The following is a 25436-nucleotide window of genomic DNA, read 5'->3' on the forward strand; positions in this document are numbered from 1 at the left end:
GTCAGGCAAGACAGTCCTATGAGCCACTTAATAGGTGTCTGGCAAGTCAAATGGGCTCACGTGAGTTGGGCATATGCTCCTGGTGCATTCAGTAGTGGCCAGGATGAGGGCACTGGGTAGAGCAGAGTATGTTCACCTCAGTATAAGGATACACTTAGGTCTGCTTCCCACTGGACAGCTTATGCCAGAACCTCCCAGAAGTGGGCACTGGCTCCCTTAAGGAATGTGAGGCTGAACTCTAGTTCACCAGTACCTCCAACCACCGTCTGTCAGGAAAAGGTAACCAAACACTTTTTTAAGTGCACAAAACACAAAATAAAACACCAGTATCTTCTGAATTTCAAACACAATAATTAATACGGTTGAAGTCATTCTTAGCCATCATATCTCCTGTATTATAGAACCTGTGTCCTCTTTTATCCAAGAACCCAAAACACTGTTAAATTTTTGTCTAAATTTTAGTCTCTAAAGGGTGAAATTTTCCTTCTCTGTAAAATGAGATGATTGCACAATATTGATCTTGACAATGACGCTCTGACAGTCTATAATCTATGACTCTCTGTAACATGTCCTGCGCTGCAGCCTGCATCTGACATCTGTGGGGTCCAGAGCGAGAGTACAAATGGAATTCCACATACATAACACAGCGTAATATCATAGCACAAAAGTTCTATAAATAAAGGGAAAAAAGCAGCTAAATGAAATATGTTTGATAACATACCTTTAAAAGACCTGGGAGGCTAAATTTGAATTTAGAATTCCTGGACTGCTTAGAGTCCCAGAATGTGGCAGCACTGGGAGAGCCAGCCCCTCCCTGCCCAGGCGCCCAGCTTACAGCCTGTTTCCCAGGCTCTATCCTGTATGATGAGGGGTCTGGTGCACACACGCAGACCCCATTAATCCATATATGCAGCTCCCTCACCCCATCCCCCATCCCCCAAACCACTGCTCCTTGGCCATGCCTGGGGCCTAGAGGTATACACGCTGTCAGTGGTCTGGTTAAAATGGACAGACATGGGGGCTTGGCTCTAGGCCATTTGAGCAGAGAATTTGGGGATCCTAGGGGTTTCACATGTAGTATAGAAAGGAGGGCGGGGGCTCTAGGCAGGCACATCCTCTTGGCCTCCCAAACTCCTCTGGCTTAACCAGAGTAGGGCCAGAGCAGGACCCTCTAAAGGATGGCTCCCCAAGCAAGGGCCACTCTTACCTATGTCTCAGAGGGGTACTACACTGCCCACGACTCCCTGGCCCACACTTATCAAATTAAGCTACCAGGTAACTGTTTTGTCCCTAATTCATTTTTCTGACTGTGAAATTCTATGCAACTAACCTAATAAAGGGATAAATAGAAACATTTTAGGGAATAATGGGTTTATTTGGTAAACTTCTGTTTGCATTCTACTGTGTTCAAAGCTGCCAGAAAGAAACTTCCTTTGTCTCTACAGTGATAAGGGCTCTTCCCAATTCAATTCCCCTGAAGTGTGACCTTCTAGATTTCATGAGGAATCCTGATTTTATAAATTTCTGAATTACAAATTTCAGAAATTCAGAACAATGAGACAAAAAGAGGTGACATGGTTTGACCACAGTAGTTTGGAAGTGCTCACACAGGATTCAAGCCAACTCTGACCAACTCCAAAGTCCAGATCCATAACTATTCTCAATTCTCATGAGATGAAATATGTTCAAACGACCCCTGGCCACATTTCACCTTACCGGCATAAGTCAAATCATCTGAAAACATTTTGATTTTGCAAAGTAATATGTTTTATGCACAACTGAATTCCTGTGTCATGCATAAATGCAAAATGAAAAGAAGTATGTCTTTAAATTCAAATCAATGGGTTTTCTGCAGTGACAGCAACCAAAACGAGATTATGGAGTAGACTGGACATAAGCAACACACTTCGGGTGTCACTGTCTCCTGTCACCCCCAGATGGGACCATCTAGTTTCAGGAAAACAAGCTCAGGGCTCCCCCTGATTCTGCATTATGGTGAGTTGTATAATTATTTCATTATATATTACAATGTAATAATAAGAGAAATAAAGCTCACAATAAATGTAATGTGCTTGAATCATCCTGAAACCATCCCCCCCCACCAGTTCATGGAAAAATTGTCTTCCATGAAACCAGTCCCTGGTGCCAAAAATGTTGGGGACCGCTGTTCTGAGATACTGTGGGTTAGGACTGCAACGTAAGAATTTGAAGAGGTGGAAGACACAATTCAGTCTGACTTGTCTACTCTTTCTTTCTCTCTTTTTTCCTCCTTACATCTCTTCTTTCAAATCTTTTTTTTTCTTCATTTCTCACTCCTATTTATTCTCTCTACTAGTTTGCAAATTATACTCTCTATACACTAGATCTTTTAACATGACTACTCACTACTTTTAAGGTCAAGGTTTTCCAGTTTCCTGGAGAATACCAGGTTCTTTGAACACTTGAACTCTAGTCATCTCTTCCCAATTTATATGTTGTTTCTGTCCAACATTTTAGTTTCATCTTGTTTTATAACCCCAATTAGAAGTTATTAACATTGTTTCTTGAAGTCAGAGTTTGTTAGACTCACTCTATATTTACTACTTTCATGTATAGAGTCAGACCTCCCATCTGGGATTATTTGGTTTCTACCTAAAGTACATCCTTTAGAAATGCCCTCAGTGAAAGTCTACTGTAATTAACACTTTCAATTTTCAACTTGACTGAAAACATCTGTATTCCTCCCTTGTTATTGAAAGGTAGTTTCTTTGAGTGTAGAATTCTAAGTTTACAGGGTTTGGTTTTTTTATTCTCAGCATGTTGAAGATAATATTTCTCTGTATTTTAACCTTTTTATTGCTATTGAGATATTAACCTTCTGTCTAACTGTTTTCATATGCGGTGATTGATCTTTTCTCTCTCTGTGTATTTAAGAACTAGAGTATCATTGATACTCTCCACTATGATGTGTCTTTTTATTTGCCCCACTGGTAATTATGGATTTGAGGTTTGAGGTCTTTTAACAGTTCTTAAAATTCTCAGTCATCATCCCTTCAAATATTTCTTCTTCTTTATTCCTCTCTATTTATTCCTCTCTATTATCTCCTTCTGGGATTAGGTACATAACAGAAATTCTCACTGTATGTTCCAAATTCATTAACTGCTTTTGTTTTCTCTCTGGGTTGACATATGGAAAATTTCTTCAAGACCACATTCTATTTTCTTGATTCTATCTCTAGCTGTTTCTAAACTTCTAATCAACTCACCAACTCTTTAAGTTCAGTTATAATGTTTTTAATTTGTAGAAATTTGTTGTTTGACAAAACTTTTTAGTCATTTTTATAGTTTCTTGATATTTGCTGATATTTTAAGAGTATATTTTAAATCTTAAAATAATGTTAAATATATTTAATTTATATTATCAGTCTGATAATTGCAATACCTGAAATTTTCATGTTTGTTCTACTGTTTGTTGCCCTTATTCTCACTGATGGTGAATTGCTTCTTTGTATATTTTGTGATTTTTTTAAAGTTTATTTACTTATTTATTTTTGTCTAAGGGTCAAATCTAAGACTACTTTAAATAAAATTTTTGGTTTGAGGTTTTCAAACACATCTATGGGCAGACTTGTGATTATGAATTCTCAGGAGGGGGTTATATTTTTTTCTTCACCCTGAATCAAGATTTAGGCAGGCACTTTCCCTTGCTGTTTTATGCCTGAATATACTCAAAATCTAATTATTTTTATGTGATGTGTGATGATTACCATAGGAAGATCATAAATTTGGAGTGTGAGAGATCTGATGTGAATTACCTATTAATTAGGTATGCTGTGACTAGTAACCTAACATCTATGAATGTGGATAATAACATTTACCTCACAAGTCTACTTTAAAGACTGAATGAAGTACATGTGTGTGTAATATCAGGCACAGAGTAGACCCACAATGTTAGCTTCCTTATTTAGGGAATGCTCATGTTTCACACATGTCATTATTTTTGCAAATGTCACCTGCAAACAAATCTTCCTTTGCCAGTTGGGAAACAGGAAAAACAATCTCAGTCCCTCTTCTCTTTTTCAATCTTTATTCATGCAACTTCCCATCTGCTGACAATGCTCTAGTTACAAGCTACAATAGAACAGTTTTATCTTCCTAGAAGTATGATTCCTACATCAGGGTAGGTAGCCAATAAAAGTAAAGTATTACTAAAATAAAAGTTATTCTTCCATAGGGAGCTGTTTGAGATGAGAGAATAACACACACACACACACACACACACACACACACACACACACACACACACACACACACATCTATTTCAACTTGCCTCTCAAACTCTGTAAAAACTCTTGATTCCTAGACATCAAAAAATCAGGTGAATTTAGTTTGGGGGTTTTTGTCTCCTATCTAGGTTTACACCAAACAAACTTCATCTCTGTGGAATACTGTAGGAGACATGGTTAAAGATTTAGAAATTATTACATCTCTTAAATTTATGACAAGTATTCCAACAAATAGAACTCCTCAAATTGGATAACTTACTCAGTTGGAATTTTTTTGGCATTTAACTTTAGAGGGAAGATACAAGAGAAAATTAACTCATACTAGTAATTAAGGGTACAAAAAAATGAAATTTTCAGATAATGTCCTTGGGTTTGTAAAACTTTATTCCAGTCTTTCACAGTTTTTGTATTTGTGACTATAATTCTAGAAAATAAGAACTAATATTCATGGCATAAAGGCATGGGAAAATCCCCCAATGTTTAAAGGAAATAGGATTAATGTTTACACAGTATTAAATTTACTAAATATGTAGAATGTACATGTTCACATTAGAAAGAGCTCACCTAACGTTGATACATTAACAAACACCAATATGTATATATTTATAAGCATATATCATAATCTGTATCATGTCTCTTCATTCAAACTCAAGTCTAAGAAGATCTATTCTTAAATACTGTAGAGGTCCTGAATTCTAAGATGGTAAGAGAGTTCTCTCCCTCTTGATTAAAAGGAACCTTGAATCTCTGAGCAGTGAGATAGCCAAACATCTCTGAGACCTTCTCTTTCTGGAGTTGGAACAGTTCTGTCTTTATTGAATTTAGTAACAGATGCTCTTCTACTCAGAATTCTAAAAGGCTAGGCAACCATAGCACTAGGTATGAACCTAAACGAATTAACCTTGCCACAAGCATCCTTCAACTATCAGGAGTACTAGGCCCAAACCTTTGAGAAAGTGGTACCTCTTAGACATTTGTCTTTCATACTGTATTGTGGACACAGAACAGCCCTGCTTTGGGAATATTCTGATGCTCTGCCCTTTGTAGTGTCACTGAGCAATGTACCAGACCACATCCAAGATCATTCAGAGGAAGAAAAGTGAAATCATAAAGAAGTCTGCCAACTGCAATACTCTGATGGATAAGGCAAGAGGGAAACATCTTTCAACCTACCCTGAAATGGTGATTGGTTTACTCTCTGAAGCATGAGGACTGAATTCCTTACAATATTATTTCCGCTAGAATTCTGCTGTTGCCTTTTTGCATCAAAAAAAAAAAAAAGTTCCCTTTGTTAAGCTTAAAATATTTGTCTTAAAAGAATCTTCCAGCAATGCAGGTTCATTATACAAGAATCCCAGCGTGAGGCTAAAATGATTAAGGTCATGGTTATAAATTATTCAATCTTCAGAAAGTATTTCTTGACCACTTACTTTGTGCCAGACCCTGCACAAGGAATTGAATACAGCAGTGTCTGGGGTGGAAACAGCTCCTAACGTCATGGAGTCTGCAGTCTAATAAAGAGGGAGATAGCTGAATAATTACAACTAAAATGATGGTTATAAAAAAACGTATAAGGTACAATAATAACAAAATCTCAGGCACCCTGTCTTTGGAGATATCAGGCAAGATGTTTACTCCCAAAGTGACATTTAAGCTGAAATCTGAAGAAGGAGTGGAAACTGGTCACATGAGTATGCAGGGAGGGGTGTTTCAGGGAGAGAAATTCCAGAAAGAGGGATGACTAGCTTGTGCAATTCAAAGACCATTGAGAAGGTCACTGTGCCTGGAGCACTATGAGCAAAGTGTGGTGGCAGAAAATGACCAGGGAACATAAGTCAGACTCTTTATGACCTTGGAGGCTCTTAAAATGTTGATCATTACTTTAGGGGCACAGTGAAGCTTTGAAGGTTTTAAGCAGGAGAATTAAATGACCAGATTTTAAAAGAGTGCTCTGTGTTCAGTCTGAGGTTTGTCCTCAATGTGTAGAAAGAACACACAAGTCTCTTCTCTGGGCAGAAAATGCAGGACAAATGCCAGCCTACAAGGATAGATTGGGCAAATGTGCTTATCGCAGGGCAACCCATCCTCACCATTAGGAACAACATCCAAACATGTTCTTCTATGACCGCACACAGACTCATAGCCTGCCACATCTCAGTTTCTCACAAGAACAGAAATATTACTTGCCCTTCATTGACATTGACCAGCACTATGATATAATAATATTCTCCTTGGAGGTTTTAATGGCCTGTTCTGTAACTCAGGTCATAGCCCAACTTGCAGATAACTTTCTGTCAAAAATCAGACACCAATATATCATCAAAGAGACTGTATTCCTCTGCCTCAATATTTTTGCCTGGAAATCAGTTGATCTTTGGTTTATAGCCCAATCTAGGGTTGCTGATTTCTTCCAACTTCAGAGGTTGGTATTTGGTTCCCGCATTAATTACAAAGTGTATTTGGGAAGATCATGTTGGGCTACTTAGTACACTATCTAAGGAAGGAGATGATATTCTTTTCCTTCCTTTGACCCCCAGCATCCTCTCTCACCCTTTCTTCTGGATTCAGTAGTTTAGGAAACGGTCTCAGGCTATTCCAGGTTTGGTAGCTATCCCCATGCTCAATCACAATCATCAGTCTCAAATGTGTGGCTGTCAATTTACATTGGCCACATTTGAGCATCTTGGATTCCATCTACAACCAACCAGCACATCTTCCAAAACACCTGAGAACAAAGGGCTGTGCTGTGTCTTCAGAAGCATAAACGTCCTAAAAGAGTTGTTCACCAAGCATGAGTTCTATGTGTTCTCTTGGATCCTGAGATCAGGATGATGAGACAGAGGTTGGCTGAGCTCTGAGTTCAAGGAGTCTGCCTCTGTATTATCAAGGCCCATCAGGAGACCAAGTCTAAAGTCTTTTCTTGCTCCAGGATTCAGCTAGCCTCCTACTTAATACATTTTTATGTTATCAGATAAGAGAGAACTTTGAGTGGTTGGTTTTTGAGACATCAGAGCTTCCAAACTGATCTTCATCAGAGTTTCACATGTTTGAACAGTGAGAAGGCCAATGCATGTGAAGAGGAGTGATCATAGAGAAGAATAGTAGGATTTGAAGAGAAATTTAGTGAGAAGCCAGATTATCCAGACCTTGGAGGCCACTGTAAGGACTTCAGCTATTACTGGAAATACAATAAGGAGTCATTGCAGGCACTTGAGCAAAGGAGGGACATGATCAGGATTATGTTAAAATCTGCCACTTGTGGAGGATAGACTGAAAGGGGCAAAGGAAAGAGGTAAAAACCAATTAGAAACAATTGAAATAATCATGGCGAGAATGGATGGTGACATAGCTCAGAGAAATGGTTGTGAAGGTAATGAGAAATGGTTGATTACTTTTCAGTAATTCTGTGTCTGTCAATCCAGTGTAGCTATTACCTCATGTTAACAAATAATAAAATTATAAAATAAAATAAAACAAAATAAAATAGAATACCAAAAAATTTTCTGATAGCCCTAGGCCATGATGATGTACAAATTCTGGATAACATAGTCAAAGGCTCACTTCAGAGGGTATCTAAGATTCCAAACTCAATAGCGTGATCACCTGACAGATCCTTTGACCCTCTCAGTTGGGGAAGCAAGAGTTTGGGGAGATTGGGTTTGACCTCAAACGGCAACAGAGAAAGAGAGAGACGGATATACAAACAGACAGGCAGGCACAAAGACTGTGGAAATTGTGAGACTTCAGTGCAAGTATGTATATGGCCATTTGCTTCCCACAATTTGATTGTCTTTTGGGGTCACCAGAGCTCTCTTGCTCCACAGTGATGTTATTGCTCTACATGTAAGTCAGAGACAGGGCAAAGGATAGAGACACAATGTAGGTACCATTAATTTGGACCTAGACATCCTCCACGTGGGGTCTGGAATCCTGGGAGAAAATGTAAGATTGGGAAAACCCAGCACCTTATTCTACTCCCTAGAAGAGTGCATTCTCTGGCTGCCTAGAAGAGCCAGGCACATTGTTTTTCAATTCTTTCTCCTTAGTATGACAAAGGCCTCTGCTCTCTGTGGAGTCAATTTTCTGTATGCTTCATTTTCCTGGAAAACATAATGCTTTAATCATTCCCCCTTTCAAAATGTCTCTTCTAAAAGTCAAAAGGGTGTTTTTCTTGTCTAGCTCAGACACAGAGTTTACACACTGCAGCTCTGACAAGATGGGAGGACTTTCTCCCATGTGCTGGGTCACCGAACACCCTCCCTGGTGGACTTAATCTAATCCAGTCCACCGAGGCCCCTAAACTGGCCAATTGGTTGTCATCACTAATTAAAGAGAACATTTTAAAGTCATTTCATGAACGATTCACAGACATATCTCAGTGTCCTTTGTATTTGCGATGGCATTCACAGAAGTGAATGTACTTGAAAAATGTCCCACAGCTCCCAGGAACTACTTCAATCAATATTTGCTTTTTTTGCTTGTCCTTGGCCCTATCAGGTCACCTTATCCTTGAATTCTGGAAGATTTTTGCTCTCATTTCTCACAATTTACTTCTAAGTTAATCCTCTCTTCACCAGTTTTTCCCTAAATCCCATGATTTCTGTTCTATTATTTTTATGTTCCTGAGCCCTATGGCACATCATTCTAAACCATTTACCTGTCATAACTCACCATCATCAATGACTTTTACAAAATGATCTCCAAAAGTATTTTTAAATTCCCATCACCAACTCTAATGGCAATGAACCAAGCCCATGAGAAGTTATTAAGCAACTGAAGAGACATTCCTGAAAACCATTACCAACTGGGGTCCCACACATTTTTCATAGCCATAGTTCAGAAGGCAAAACATTTGGCATCACTTGGCATCAAGGTTAACATTTTATTACTGCACTTTCTCCTAAGGATTGTCTCAAGATTCCAGCTCGCTCATTTTAGATGCTGGAAGACAGTAGCTGTTAGAAAGAAGCTTGCATTGCTTGCTTAGCACGCCTCCCAATAGGCAGCTCTACAATGTGAAGAAGAGTGCCATCAGCTCCTTTTGTGATATTTCCTCTTGACTCACCCCTGCTTGGGCTGACAGAGGGATCAGTGCCTTTTTCACTGACCTGGTTTTCCCTGCTGCTGCAAAGAAACAGCACAGGGCTTTGGTACCCCAACTGTACCTCAAATAAAGGGAAATATGTGCTTCAAGAATTAAGTCTTTCTGGTTTGCCTCTTGATGTCTGGGGTAGATGCCAAGGCCCAGTACAGAACAGTCCATGCAAGGGAAGCTCAAATACTTTGCTAAGCAGCCGTACCTTATCAGCATCATGTGTGTTGTGGTTATAGAATGTGTGTCTTGACAGTTTCAAAAGCATGGTGGGACAAGCAAGAAAGCAATGAACACATGGAAAGGACTTTACCTTTAGAAGGCTGTTTTATTAATGTGTATTAAATACAGAAACTGTCTTGAATTGTCTGTTCTTAAACAGAGTATCTGACATCCCTACTTTAGGTTATACTTATGACAAATGTACAAAGTCAGTAAGATAGAACAGAATAATAATAAATGGCTTTTTCCCTGTGTCAGCCAGGGATTTTCTGTCCCAGAATTAGATCTTTAGAATTCTAGAGCTTTGGGCTATGGCTTTATCAACGATACCAATGAGATTTCCAGGTTCTAAAGAAGGAGCAGGTAGAAAATAAGCCTACTAATAGTTTGTGAAAAATAGGCACCAGATAAAAGGCATGGGTTACAGGAGGACAGCCACTAGAGAAAGAGGCAATGGAGGCAAACAAGTGAAGATGGGAAGAATGTAATTAAGGAAGGCAACTTCTTCTTCCACCACTGAGCCAAGAAGACACTTCAAGTTTATTTAAAAAAAAAAAAGGAAAATCAATGGATCCTTGTCCACAAATTACACATCTTTTGGCCTTGCTCACCATTCTGACCAATCCCCTTTTCCTGCACTCTACTGCATGTGGAACTGAAGCCTGTAAACTATTTCTTTATGCTGTGGCACCACTGGTCTATGGATTACAGTGCACATGTGTCCAGTTAAAGAACGAATCTTTAGGGCAAGAATCAATCATCTCTCCCCTCCAAGTGCATTCTACTGCTGAGAAACTTAAGGGGGTTTAGTAATTGGTCCAAGATCACACAGCTGCTAGGCAAAAGGGTGAGATGTAAGACCAGCTCTAGATGGTTGCAAGTCTCAAATGCAGCACCATGTCTCATGTAAAAGGTGATCAGCCAGTATCCTTTGATGGACTGCATGGTTAGAGAGTAAATAAAGTTAAAGAAAGAAAAAAAGAATTTGGGGGGACCTCCCTCGTGATGCAGTGGATACGAACCCGCCTGCCAATGCAGGGAACACGGGTTTGATCCCTGGTCTGCCAAGATCCCATATGCCACGGAGCAACTAAGCCCATGCGCCACAACTACTGAGCCTGCGCTCTAGAGCCCACGAGCCACAACTACTGAAGCCCACGTGCCTAGAGCCCATCCTCCGCAAGAAGAGAAGCCACCGCAATGAGAAGTCCGCACACGGCAACGAAGAGTAGCCCCCACTCACCACAACTAGAGAAAGCCCGCGCACAGCAACAAAGACACAATGCAGCCAAAAAAATTAAAATTAAGTTTAAAAATAAAGAATTTAAATCTAAAACACTAGCAATTTGAGAAGAGTATTTCCGTAACATCCAATTTCATTTTCTAGTTTCCTTAAAAGGACATAGGAAGGGGTCCAGGACTGGATATAAGAGGAGCATTTCTTTCTAATTCATCAAAAACTTAGAAATCTCCTTTAGTAAGTCATTGAAACTCACATGCTTTTCTCTGAAAAAAATGAAGATACAATACTAAACATTAGTTTACGTTTCCCAATTAGTTTAGAACCTTAGATGATTACACTGTACCAAACATGAGAATAGTAACTAGAATTTTAGGGCATGTATTCCAAAATTCTTGATTATTTATTTTAAAAATCGACAAATAAATAGGAAAAACAACCATGGGTGTAACCCCTCCCACCTGACCTGACTGCCTTGGGATTCACTGAAGGGTCTCAGCATAAAGATCCAGAGAAAGATGTAAGAGCCCACCTACAGCCTGCTTCTCCCTCAGTTTCCTCAAGAGATGACATCAGGGCTTATTTAAGTGTGAGCTGACAATCCTGACCCCCACACAAAACCTGAAAGACTAAGGCTGGTAAAAGGAAGAAGTGTGCTCTCTGGACACCGGGCAATTTATTATCGTTAAGTCAATCATACTGAAGAAACACTGATTGATTGCCAACTATGTTTCAGGCACTCTGCTCTGTGTTGTGTATACAATCATGAAAACGATGAGGTTCTGTCCTCAAGAACCTTTCAGAAATCCTAACTGAATCCCAAGCTGACACAATGGTGTTTTTATAGAATAGAGTGAGGGCAGAAATAAGGGAGGAATCAATGCTACTAGAGAAAAAGAGAGAGTTCTGAGACTTGAAAGGTGAGTAGCAAGTAGGAAAAAGGCATAGAAGCAGTGGGGAGAGCATGCACAAAAGAACAGTGGCATGAAACACACAGTAATGTGAATAAAAACAAATAATTTAGGGAAGATAAAAGAGCTGGGTAGTGCTGGAGAGGAAGGGAACATGGTAGTGTCTCGGAAGGAGGCAGAGGTTATATCATAAGAGACCTATAAACCTGATAAGAAATTTAGGTTTTAACTTGAAAGCTATGGGGATTAAAGAGAGTTAAGCAGGAAAGTGCATTTTAAAACACTTAGTCTGGTGGAGCTGTAGAAACAGAGTATAGGAATAATCCATGAGAGTTTTGAGGGCCTAGACTGAGACTTTAACAGAAGAGGTTGAAAAGTATAGGGTAGATATCACGGTGGCAAAATCTACATGATTTGAAAATCAATTCAATGTTTGTAGATAGGGACTTCCCTGGTGGTCCAGTGGTTAAGACTCTGCACTTCCAAGCAGGGATGCAGGGGACGCAGGTTTGGTCCCTGGTCGGGGAATTAAATCCCATGCGGCGTGGCCAAAAAATATATATATCTATGTGTGTGTGTGTGTGTGTGTGTGTGTGTGTGTGTGTGTGTGTAGATAGAAGTAAATTAAATAGGTGAGAATTTAACTCAGATGTCTCGTTTGGATAGCAAAATTATAGGTGATGCCATTCACCATGGTAGGCAAGACATGTGTGCTGGGATACGGTTAATAAAATGAGTGTTCCATACGTTAAGTTTATGGTATCTGGGGAATGGAAATCTGAGCGAAGTTGTCCAAGGTCTTGAATAGACAGAGGTTCAAACCAGGGATCCAGATTATCATGGGTACACAGTTAAAACTTTGAGATCAGATGTCATCATTTAGGGACAAAAGTATAAAGTAAAAGAATAAGAATCTGAGGACAGAACTCTCAGAAATAGAGAAGGAAAGGGCAGAGGGAATGAAGCATCAGCGAGGAAGGAAGATAACCATGGGAGAGTGATGTCCTAGAAGTCAAGGAAGGAGAGGGGTCTGCAGGAGGAGGGGGGGTCATCGACAGTATCAAATCTCACAGGGCAGATGAGAAAATAGCATTATATTTGTCAGACAGAAGATATAAATACCCATTTCTAGGAGCAGAATGAATGGGTTCTGAAAAAGTGAAGATAGAAAATAGAGACTACTTTTCAGTATGCCTGGTTGTAAAGGGTGCCCTGATATAGGGCTCTAAGAAAAGGAATACAAGGGGCTGACAGCGGGGTTAATTTCTAAGTGAGAATAACTTTAGCATGTCTCCAAGTTGTTGAGAAGCTAGTGAAGAGGATAAGTTTAAAAATACAGAAGAGGGGTAAATATAGAAGAGATGAGAGAGGATGAATGAGCTTAAGATCAGCTGTAAATAGAAGCTTCTTTCCGTAAGGCTGGAGGGAAGAAGTGAAGATGTGAGTGAGCATGAAGTTTATCCCACTTCAACTTCAATTATCTTTCGGATGCAGACAGCAGCTTTACCAGCTAGAAGGGAAAAGGGCAAGTGCAGAAAAAGGGGCTTGAGAGCAGTTAAAATCTGTGATAAACATGTGGTGACTGGGAGAGGAAACTGACCAGAGGCAGACAAAAATTTTGATGAGTAGTGTAAATGGTCCATCTGAGGCTGGAGACCATTAAATGATCCTGGTACCAAGAACTCAGATGTGTGATTTTCTCTAAAGGTTAGAATGATTACGAGATTTGTATGATGGAAAAACAGAGGTAATCATTAAACACACGGGGAAGAATTTGGTTAAAGCAACAAATTGTGGGGTCTGTTCAGAATTGATAAGAATGCTAAATCATAAGAATGAACAGGGAGGAAAAAACTGAAAGGGCTGAGGGACTAGAAATCTCAGTGCTGGTAAAGAACAAGCAAGCGGGGACTTCCCTGGTGGTGCAGTGGTTAAGAATCCACCTGCCAATGCAGGGGACACGGGTTTGAGCCCTGGTCCAGGAAGATCCCACATGCCACAGAGCAACTAAGCCCGTGCGCCACAACTACTGAGCCCACGTGCCACAACTATTGAAGCCCGTGCATCTAGAGCCTGTGCTCTGCAAAAAGAGAAGCCACCACAATGAGAAGCCCGTGCACCGCAACAAAGAGTAGCCTCTGCTCTTCACAACTAGAGAAAGCCCGCGTGCAGCAACGAAGACCCAAAGCAGACAAAAATAAATAAATTTATATTTAAAAAGAAGAACAAGCAAGTGTACTAGATATTTAACATGCAGGAAGGATGGGATGAATTCATAAAGGAATGTTACTTTTGGCCTCCACTTCTCCTTTAAACCTGTCAGGTAGGGGTATGGGGTAGAATGTCCTCTGCTCCTAGAAAAGCAGGCTCTCAACTCTACTGGCCTCTCTTAGGTAGTGAAAAGTTCTACAGATCCTTTAATTCACAAACATTCCAGTAATCAAAAATGTCCATTTCAATATCAATCCACAATTCAATTCTCATTGAAAGATGAGGCTTATCCCCTTCCTCACCTTGAATTAGGGTTAGTTATAGGTGAGCTGTCCACCACTTGGGAAGGTAAGTTTGTGGTTGGCTTCTTCTCTCTTTCTCCCCACTGGCTAAGCTATTTCAACTCTTGCCAGAATGGAAGCAGAGCCAGGCTGAGGGCGAGTAAGGGGGACTGGAAAGACCTTATTTGACTATGTCTGTTTAAAGAAAGCTTCATGCTCTCTGAATCCAGCAAGTATTTAAAGCTTATTCTTCTCCCAAGTCATGTTTGTGCCTTCACAGATGTCCCTCCTGGGCCTCCCTGACAGCAATTATCAACATGGACATAATCCTCTCCTTCAGCCAACTACTTCTGATTCCCTCTGAATTTCTGTCCTGGCTTTTTACTGCTTGATGCCTCACCTGGCAAGGCAACATCTTTATAGAAGAAGAGAGGGAGAAATAAATAAATAAATAAATACACACACACACACACACACACACACACACACACACACACAATCTTATATATACTCACATATTTATTTCATTTCTTCCTGTGAATTTAAATTACTATCTGATGTTATTTCATTTCAACCTGAAGGAGCTCCTCTAGTATTTCTAGCAGGACAGGTCTGCCAGCAACAAATTCCCCCAGTTTTTGTTTATCTGGGAATATCTGTATTTCATCTTCACTTTTGAAAGAGAAGTTCACTGTATATAAGACTCTTGATGAACAGTTATTTCTTTTTTTGTGTGCTTTCTACAAATGTAATTTTTTTAATTTATTAGTTTTTTAATACACAAAATCAGTTGGAATGGTAAATTTTCACAAACTATGTAAATTAATTATAATCGTCAATAATTAAAATAACACAAGTTCACAGACATATACATGGACACTCACACTTGTTCTAGATTGGATTCCTCAATACATAGGGTTCTCCTGAACCCAAACTTTTCTTGCCAAATTCCAGGTTGAGAGTTCACCTTTTCCAATTTCACATTTTCTCAATTCTTCTTGGAATTCTGTGGGTATTATTTTCCCCTTAGACCAGGATTGTGGGGTCTTTAAAAACTAGAAACCCTAAGAGATTTCTTACTGCTGAAGCACCAGCAGATTGTGTGGTGTGATGTGATGGACACAGAAGAAACCCAGGAGGGTTCTTGATAAAGTAGATAGACTGGAAAAGTTTTCTTAAAAAGATGAGAAATAAGAGACCTGTTTCTTCTCACCTTCCTCCCTGAGTGGAAACCAAGAGCCAGGAATAGGCGCATTTGAGGCTTTTTTAAAATTAATTTTTATTAGAGTATAGTTGATTTACAATGTTGTGTTAGTTTCAGGTATACAGCAAAGTGAATCAGTTATACATATATGTATATCCACTCTTTTTTAGATTGTATTCCCACATAGGTCATTACAGAGTATTGAGTAGAGTTCTCTGTGCTATACAGTAGGTTCTTATTAGTTATCTACTTTATATATAGTAGTATGTATATGTCAATCCCAATCTCCAATTTATCCCTGCTAGCCCCCCCCCTTCTCCTTTGGTAACCATAAATTTTTGTTTTCTACACCTGTGACTCTATTTCTGTTTTGTAAATAGGTTCATTTGTACCATTTTTTTAAGATGATGGAGAGTTATTTCTTTCTTTCAACACTTTGAGTATATCATTCCAGTGCCTTCTGGACTCCACTGTTTTGGGTGAGAAGTCAACCATTCATTGTACTGACATTCCCCTATTGTAAATCAGTCACTTTTTTCCTGCTGCCTTCAATATTTTCTCTTTGTTTTTGGATTTCATCACTTTCACTATGATGGCCTAGAAGGGTGTCTTTTATTTTTATCATAATTGGTGTCTATTGAGCTTCTTGGATTTGTAAATTAATGTTTTCATCAAATTTGGGAATTTTTCAGCCATTATTTTCTTAAGCATTTTTTCTGCCCTTTTTCCTCTTTCCTCTCCTTCTGGGAGTTCCATTACATGTATATTGTTACACTGATGTTATCCCACAGGACTCTGGGACTCTGCTTATTTTTCTTCTATTTTTTTCTCTATGATCTTAAGACTTCTCTAACTTCAAGTTCACTGATTATTTCTTTTGCCATCTCAAATCTGTTTTGAGCCCATCTATAGAACTTCTCATTACAGTTTTGGAATTTTTAATTCAAGAATTTTATTTGGTTCTTTCTTAGAGTCTATTCTCTCTTAAGTTTCCCTATTTGTTGAGTCATTGTCATAATATTTTTCTTTACTTTTTTGAACACATTTATAACAGCTACTTTAAGTCTTAGTCTACTAAAGCCTACACTTGAACCTACTCAGAGTCAGTTTCTATTAATTGGTTTCTCCCTTGAGTATAGTGTCATACTTTCCTATTTCTGTGCATGTCTCATAATTTTTAGTTGAAAAACTGACATTTTAGATAACTTATTATAGCAACTATGAATTCTGTTTTATTTTTCTGAGAGTTGCTTTCATTTGCCTGGACATAAACTGCAATGCTTATCTGCCCACAATGTGCACTGAACAGAACAGACGTCTCTGTTCAGTTTTCTTATTCTTATTATTATATTATAGTCTGTCTTTTTAGGGGTCATCCTTGTGGCTACATACCTTTGTGGTCAGTCAATAATTTGTGTTGAGACCTTCTGCCTATTGATCTGTACTTACCAGGAAGTACATTCCAAGTTGCAGCAAATTCTCAAGTCTCCCTTGACTTATAATTTATGCTGCAAAAAAAACTGGGATAAATGTAGTTTCCCAGTAGGCCAAGGGTTATGGAGAGCTTATCTACTCAGCCTTTTTAGAGTTCTCTCTTTTCCAGGACCACCTCCTCATTAAATTTCTTGCTAGTCCACTGCTCACCCTAACCAGGACCACAAACTTGGGCAAGCAAAACTACAAGTTTTCCCCATTTATTTCCTACCAAGTTCTTCACTTTTATTTGACAGGATTATAGATTTTTGCCTCCTTCCCCAAATTGATTCTGCCCACTCTGACAATAATGCTACTAAATTTTGCAGCCAGCTCTAAGCTGGTAAAACTATACTTCTTTCCAGTTGTGCTGGGGTGGGAGAGAGGCTGAGAGCAGTCTAAGCAAAAAGGTGTTAGACTCCTGCTGTTCTTACCCAAAGCACTCCAGTTTTTTAAAGAATATATGCTTCTCCAAACGTAAGGTAGATAGCTAGTGGGAAGCAGCCGCATAGCACAGGGATATCAGCTCGGTGCTTTGTGACCGTCTGGAGGAGTGGGATAGGGAGGGTGGGAGGGAGGGAGACGCAAGAGGGAAGAGATATGGGAACATATGTATATGTATAACTGATTCACTTTGTTATAAAGCAGAAACTAACACACCATTGTAAAGCAATTATACCCCAATAAAGATGTTAAAAAAAAAGAAAAGAAAAGAAAAAAATATTATAGCATTTACAGCAATGGATGTTAGCTAGACTTATTGTGATTACCAATTCACAAATATATGCATATATCAGATTATTATTTTGTACACCTGAAAGTAATATTATATGTCAGTTGTATCTCAATTTTTTAAATAACATAAAGTAAATAAATAATAAATAAATTATTTTTATATTTAAAATATATATAAATATTATATTTATTTATAAATATAATATTTATTTATTTATAAATATTATAAATATTTTATTTATAAAATATATATAAATAACAAAATATTATAATTCAGAGTCAAAAACTGCTAGTCTATGGCTAACAATAAGAAGAATAAAAGATAAAGAACTTATGCTTTATAACATGATATTGAATCAATTATGATAAGTAAAGGCAATATAATGGGATGGATAATTCTATACTCTTGCCTCTCAAGAACACTGAAGATTAATGAGATGATAACACAGTGCCATTCGACACAAAAGGTGATGAAGCTTCAACAAAAATGTGTCTTTATTAATGAGGAAACGTGTTTTGTTTGGACATTAAAAATTCTAAGCTTGGAATTCCCAAAAAAAAAAAAAAAGAATATATGCTTCTCAAATTGTGGTCTACACAATATGGACTCTGTGGTCCAGAGTCCTGAAGTATTTTTTCATTTTTAAATTTTGCCAGTTTGTCAGAAGATTCACCAACTTCTTCATACTACCCTAATGGAAGTCACTCTAGGCTGGTCTCTTAAAATTACATCAAGCTGACATTACCTGTTTGGTTATGACATTTGTTCCCTACAGTTATGCCCTGTGCTCTGCAGCTGGAAGGGAGGCAGTACTTTTCCAGATACAGCCCACTTCCATGCCCCAAGATGCTTTAGCTTTCTCAAGCATGAATCAAGCCTCACTAATCTGTGTTCTATATCTGTAGAGATTCCATAGCAAGCTCTTAATGTGGTCTCATTGGAGTTCCTCTTATTAGACTTGGAATTAGGAAGCACTTTCCTCCTGTAAATACACACTTCTCTCTTTTGATGGGGTGGACTCAATAGGGTAGCTTTCTCCAAAGAAATCCTCTCCTAATTCTCTTTAGGCCCAACAACTGAATACTTTTTAGACCTTTAATGTGGTTTATGTGTGAATTAAACTATGATGACTTGACTTAGAATTCACTTTAGAAGGAAGCCTCTACTGTATATGGCCTCAACTAAAGTTGAGATAGGAAGAGTCCCATCTTAACATCCTGTGTCAAGAATAATCTGATGAAAGATTTGCAAATTCATAGGTGAGGTTAGATGGCACAAAAAAATACTGTAACATGGGGGCTTGTGTGTTGAGGGCTTACTCAAAACCCCAAAAGTGATTATTTTTCTAATTTAGGAACCTTCAGTTTAGTCCATCTTTAGAAATGGATGACATTCCCTTTTTTGTGGAAGGAGGCAACTCTCTTCATGTACTGCTCATGCAGACAACTAATTAAATGAAACTAAACGGTCCACAAACACAGAAAGTCTCATCAAGAGGTCCCTGTGGATGGTTCAAGTAATTATGCCTGTCAAGGGAAGATACTGTAGGAAGGATATTATGTTCAGAGAGCACACAGTGTTTTTAGTGTTAAATTTTGGCAGCCTGAGACATGATAGCATCCCTTAATGTATCACTGCCCTTAAGAAGATCAAAGGAGAAGAAACCTCTCTGCCTGCCTTTTTCAGAAGTTAAAAGAGATTTAAGAATGGAAGAGCTCAGTTGTAATGCAGTAAGTTAACAATGGATTACAAGGATCTAATAATTCCTGTCTTACTTTTATTTTACTCAATTAAGTAGGCAAAAGGCAAGAGTCCTATCTCTTAGAAAGCAGTACTTCAATACTGCTAATGTTGGTCCAGAAAGATTTGTTGAATGAATGACATCTCCAGCTTCCCTAGGGATATCTTCAATCAGAAAAGAAGACTTCAAATGAACAGTCATCTATATTGGGGGAGTAGGCGGATGTTGAGGATATGGCACGCACATTCATAATAAGCACACTTATTTTACACATATAGGAATACAGCGCTCTGCTTAGATAGTTTTGGCATCTGCTAAAAACATTAAGCACACTGTTAGACTAATTTTCAGGTCTCAGTTTCTCCATCTGTATAATGAGAGGATTTAACTAAAATCACAGATAGGGAATAAAATTTGTCCACTAAAATTGAGTGGTAGTTGTTATAGGATTACCATAAAGAAAAGGATTTTTGAGCTCTACAAAGGCCTAGGGGAAAAGTACACTATGATGGATAAGAAATGTTTTCCACGGTCAAAGGATAGAAGAGTAGTGATTTAAGTTGCAATTCTGCCATCCTTGGAAATATATCTAAGGACTCTTACTTTAACATCCTATGATTTTATAACTGTATGATATAGTCTGTATTATACCTTCTAGAACAAGGCAGTCTGCTTTGTAAACAGAAATAGATCCATTCCACAGAGAATTGAGGATGAAACTGGTTTCATTTGTAGGTAGATCAGTTACTCATTTATCTGATGAGATTTGGGGAAGAAGAGTGGACACAAGTCCTCTTGCATCATTAATTCCAGACATGTTTTTCATGGGTCAAATTTTTCTTTTCTACAGGTTATATGTAATCACCCATAGGAAATTAACTTGCCACACTACAACGTAACTGAATAATACCAATGAACCCATATACTTTAATTGAAATTTTAACTTTATAAAATGCTTTCACATTTATTTTTATCCTGCATCATTGTCACTTCACAGCAATCCTCTAAGACAAATATCCTTACTCTTAATTCAGGGGAGGACTTGATGCCAAGGGAGGTTAAGTGAATTGGTTGCCAAGCCTCCCTGGCTAGAGATGGTAAGTGTTAGAGATGACATATGAATGCAGTGTATTTAACACCATGCCCAGAGATTTTTATACCACAGCTAATCCTTTTCAGAAAGTAGTTTTCAGTAGGAAGATGAGAAATGGCATAAAAGCAGGAGGTACCGAAGAAGGCGGGAAGGGAGGCTGGTGGTGACGGTGGTCAGATGTTTAGGGAAGAAAAGGGAAATCAAAATCTCTGAGCCACACATTACTGACTCCCACATTTGTATCTCAACATCCTTTACTATATACCAACTACCACCTCCACATCTCCATGAAGAGAACTCTTGATTTTCAGCCCACCCTTCCACCCCATCAAATCTACTCCTTCCACAGTTTTCTATATACCATTATATGGTGTATTAGCCTGTTCAGGCTGCCATAACAGTATACCAGACTGAGAGGCTTAAACAACAGAGATTTATACGCTTACAGTTCCGGAGGCCAGAGTCATGATCAAGGTGCCAGCAGGGTTGGTTTTGGTGAGAGTTCTCTTCTCAGCTTGCAACCGGTGGCCTCCTTGCTGTGTCTTCACATGGCCTTTCCCCTGTGGGTGCAGAAAGAGATCTCGGGTGAACACCAGTCCTATCAGATTAGGTCCCTGCTTTTATGGCCTCATTTAACTTTAATTACCACCCCAAAGGCACTGTCTCCAAATACAGTCACATTGGGAGTAAGGACTTCAACATATGAATTTTGGGGGAACACAATTCAGACTATAGCAACAGCATACAACATTTCATCTACTGTTCAAGTCAAAAATACTAGGAGTTATTCTTGATCCCTCTTTTTCTCTCATATCCCACATCCAATCAATGTACCTTTTTTTTTAACATCTTTATTGGAGTATAATTGCTTTACATTGTTGTGTTAGTTTCTGCATATAACAAAGTGAATCAGCTATACGTATACATATATCCCCATATCCCCTCCCTCTTGCGTCAATCTACCTTTAAAACATACCTCTACATCTGTGACATCTCAACACCTCCACAGCTACTACTGAAGACCAAGCCCCTCGATCTCTCACCTGGACCACTGCAATAGCTTCCTAACTAGTCTCCCTGCAAAGCTGTCCTTTAACCCTATAAATCAGATTATTCGTCTTTCGAAAATCATTAATGCTTCCCATATCACTTAGAATTCAATCCAACCCCTTCCTTAGTGTTAGGAAGGTCCTCAACAACCTGGCTCCTGACTATATCTCCAAAGTTACTTCCCCCTTGTTCACTAGGCTCCCCAGCCACCCTGGTTCTCTTGCTGGCCCTTGAACACTCAAAATTATTCCCATCCCAGGGGCTTGGCCCTTTCTCTTCCTCCTACCTGGAATGCTCTTTTCCAGAACTGCCAGTGACTCGCCCTTCATATCAGTCAGGTCTTACTCAACCGTCATCAACTAGGGAGGCCTTCCCTGACCAAACTAACTGAAATACCCCCCCAGCCCTCAAACTGTTAAAACCACATAGCTCACTGTTTGCAGTAACAGGACTCCACCATCCTAGGAAACTCCTGCCCAGGAAAATTGATTTGCAGACAATATTATTGCTTATTTCAGGAACTTCTCAATATTCATTTATCCAAACAACACTAGACTTCATTCAAGTAAATTAGCTGGGCTCATCAAACAGTTTCCTCTTAAATTCCAAATCCAAGCCTCTGGTGTGTTCAACAATCCCAATCTGGACTGACAATGAAAAGCCTGCCTTAAACTAGACTTCCCCAAACTCATCAATACCCCACCTTTTCCCTCCCTATCCAAGGCACATCTAAGACTGTCGTGGCAGTGCTCTTCCTTTCAGCACTGAAATCACAGTAGTGACTCATCTTTGCTTTATCAGCAGGTTATTTTGATGATTCGGGAGAGGAGCTGGCACTTGACTCTGCCCACCTTCCTTCTCCTTATCCTGTTTCATTTGTATTCATATCATTTATTACTAACAGGTACATATACAATCATTTATTTGTTGCTGATTTATTACCTTTTTCCTGGAATAGAACATAAGATCCATAATGGCAGGGATATTTTTTGCCTTATCCTTGGCAAAATTCCTGGAAACTAGGACACTGCCTGGCACATAGTAGGTTCTCATTAAAATTGTTAATAAATGAGTGAGCTCTGTAGCTTGGCAGAGTCAGGATTAAGAAGACAAGGCAGATACAGAAGCCTCTTCATATTCAGTGAGATGAACTGCATTTCTGGTCCCCTGGAAAGATCATAGAGGCTAGAGACTCTCCCTTTGATCCTGCACAGCACTGAATCACCAGGGCACAGATGCCATGGGTTCCACAAGGCTGGTCTCCTGGGGATTCTGTCCATTCTAGTACCCCTGCCCCACCTGAGAAAATACAATCATCACCATTGTTCTGCTCTGCTTTCCTCTATTATCTTTATTCTAACTCCTTCCTTCCATCCAAGGAAAGAGGGACATGACAAAATAGAATATCTAGAAATATTTCTGGTGCTCTTTCTCCTGAAGTTTGAGCCCTATATAAAACCTGGCCAGAGTGAGGCTGTGTAAGAAACATATTTACATATTGGGAGAAGCATATATACGAGGACTGCTGGATAAAATTCAGGATGCCAACTTGATTTTGAATTTCAGGTAAACGATGAATCACATTTTAGCATATGAAAACCAATATTGCATGGGATATACTTACACAAAAATTAATTTGTTGGACTTCCCTGGTGGCACAGTGGTTAAGAATCCGCCCGCCAATGCAGGGCACATGGGTTCAAGCCCTGGTCCGGGAAGATCCCACATGCCGCGGAGCAACTAAGCCCGTGCGCCACAACTACTGAGGCTGTGCTCTAGAGCTCGCGAGCCACGTCTACTGAGTCTGCATGCCACAACTACTGAGCCCGCGTGCCCAGAGTCCGTGCTCCACCACAAGAGAAGCCACCACAATGAGAAGCCTGCGCACCACAACGAATAGCCCCTGCTTGCTGCAACTAGAGAAAGCCCACGTGCAGCAACGAAGACCCAATGCAGCCAAAAATAAATAAATAAATAAATGTATTAGGAAAAAAATTAATTTGTTGTTTATCCGAAATTCAAATTTAGCTGGCTGTCCTATGTTTTTGTTTGCTAACTCTGGCAACCCTAATCTACTCACTTATAAATGTGCACAGGTAATAAATATAAGCGGACAATTGAATGCATGTCCCCATATGCTAAGGATGATTGAGGCTTTTGTCAATTATTTTGTAAAATATAAATCCCTATGAAACAGTGATCTCCCATTAAAATACCATGCAAGTATAACACTAAGGAACACATGCCAAGCCAATTAAGGCATGGTCGTCTCTAACCCTCTAGCTTTTCTTGATGTTCATACAGGAATAAATTAAGACACATAAATAAATGCTATGGAGAAATAAAGACCACCAAATGAGAACAAGGAAAGCCTATATTCAGAGTTTCTATAGCACAGGAGTCAGCCACCATCACTTACATTTTGGCAGAGACTCAAACGCAGGCAGTGGAGTGGGAAAGCTTTATAGTGGAAGAAAGGGAAGGCTTCGGGTATGCCCTGATTGTAGGCTGTTGGCACAAAGAAGCTGTAGGAGGCTAACCAGAAGCCGGGCATCCTACGTGATTAGCTAGGAATATACGTTTGGCTTTCTCCGGTTGGTCCTTAGTTGGAGACAGGGACAAAGGTTAGCGAAGCTGTCAGTTATTAATCAAGTCCTGGCCATTTGAGGCTGAATGTTAGGGGTGATTGTTTGGCTTCCTAGTTGTTACCAGACATAGTAGTCTGGCTTCCTACAAATCTGAGGTATAGTAGGCTGGCCTCCTGGGCTGGTTTCCTGGGCAGCTTACTGCAGGTTGTGGGTTAAGAGTTCTGTTTTTGTGTGTCTGGTCTGGCCATTGTCTGTTTGTATATTCAGTCTCTCAGTATGAGGCTGCACTATGCAATATGGCAGCCACTAGCCACATGTGGCTATTTAAATTTAAATTAATTAAAACATAAAATTTTAAATTCAGTTGCTCAGTCACATTAGCTACATTCCAAGCTTTCCATAGCATATGTGGCTGATGGACTACCAAATTGGACTGTGCAGATATAGAACGTTTCTGTCACTGCAGAAAGTTTAACAGAATAGATGACAAAACACTTTTATAACTTTGTTCATTAGACTTCCAAACCCCTCTAGGAAAATGCAAGCACCATTATCATCCTACTGGAAAATTTCCACCTTCTCCCTTCTCCCTCTGAGTCTCATTTATTCTGGTTTTCCACAATTTCACATTCTCCATTCTGTTTCTTAATTACCAGACTGTGCCTCTGCCCTCTTTTATGCTTTCCCAGTTTGCTGGGTTGATGCTTTCCTTTATTCACAAATCGTTTTGAAAAGTTACTCTAGTGAGTACTTACTGAATTACCTCACTAACTCTACTTTTCTAGAAATTTACCTCCTTCTTCACTAGCCACAAGGTTATTCCAGAAGCTGACACGTTCCTACAGCATGTCACCCCACAGCCATAGCCTCTGGTCTCATTGATTGGGTACCTGACACAGCTGGGCAATCAGTCTCTTCCCTGGGAATTGGAAAGCAATTCCTTAGCCAGAGCAAGCAAGAGATCTGTTTTCTACTGGGTTATCAGTCTGCAATAAGTAACTGTTACTTGGGAGCAGGTGGTACCAGCCATTTTCTACCAGGCCATGCAGCTAATAAGAAAACAGTGAGAGACAGTAATGAAACAGATGTACACAGAGAGAGAGGCAGAAAAGAGAGATGGAGAGAGGGCTTTCTGGGTTCCCTGCAGCATGGCAATCTATTGTTCCTAAGGTTCGGCTGCTTCATTGCCCTCAAATTCAATGACATAGTCCATTATCCCTCCAACAAATTTTCTTTTTTGCTTAGAGTAGTCTGGATTGATTTTCTGTTATTTGCAAGCAAAGAGTCCTAATCAATATAAACTGTAATCAAGGGAATTTGGAACTTGCC

General features: G+C 39.3%; 1 long non-coding RNA gene across 1 annotated transcript in view; it reads right to left on the minus strand.

Annotated features, from left to right (window-relative positions):
• The window catches only part of LOC132436870 (uncharacterized), a 134627-nt gene that overhangs the window by 66332 nt on the left and 42859 nt on the right, over window positions 1–25436 (minus strand). The window contains exon 2 of the long non-coding RNA XR_009521903.1: window positions 20916–21029. This is a non-coding gene — a long non-coding RNA (uncharacterized lncRNA). The remainder of the gene's footprint in view (window positions 1–20915; window positions 21030–25436) is intronic.

Source organism: Delphinus delphis, chromosome 14, assembly GCF_949987515.2.
Source record: "Delphinus delphis chromosome 14, mDelDel1.2, whole genome shotgun sequence".
Lineage (NCBI taxonomy): Eukaryota > Metazoa > Chordata > Mammalia > Artiodactyla > Delphinidae > Delphinus > Delphinus delphis.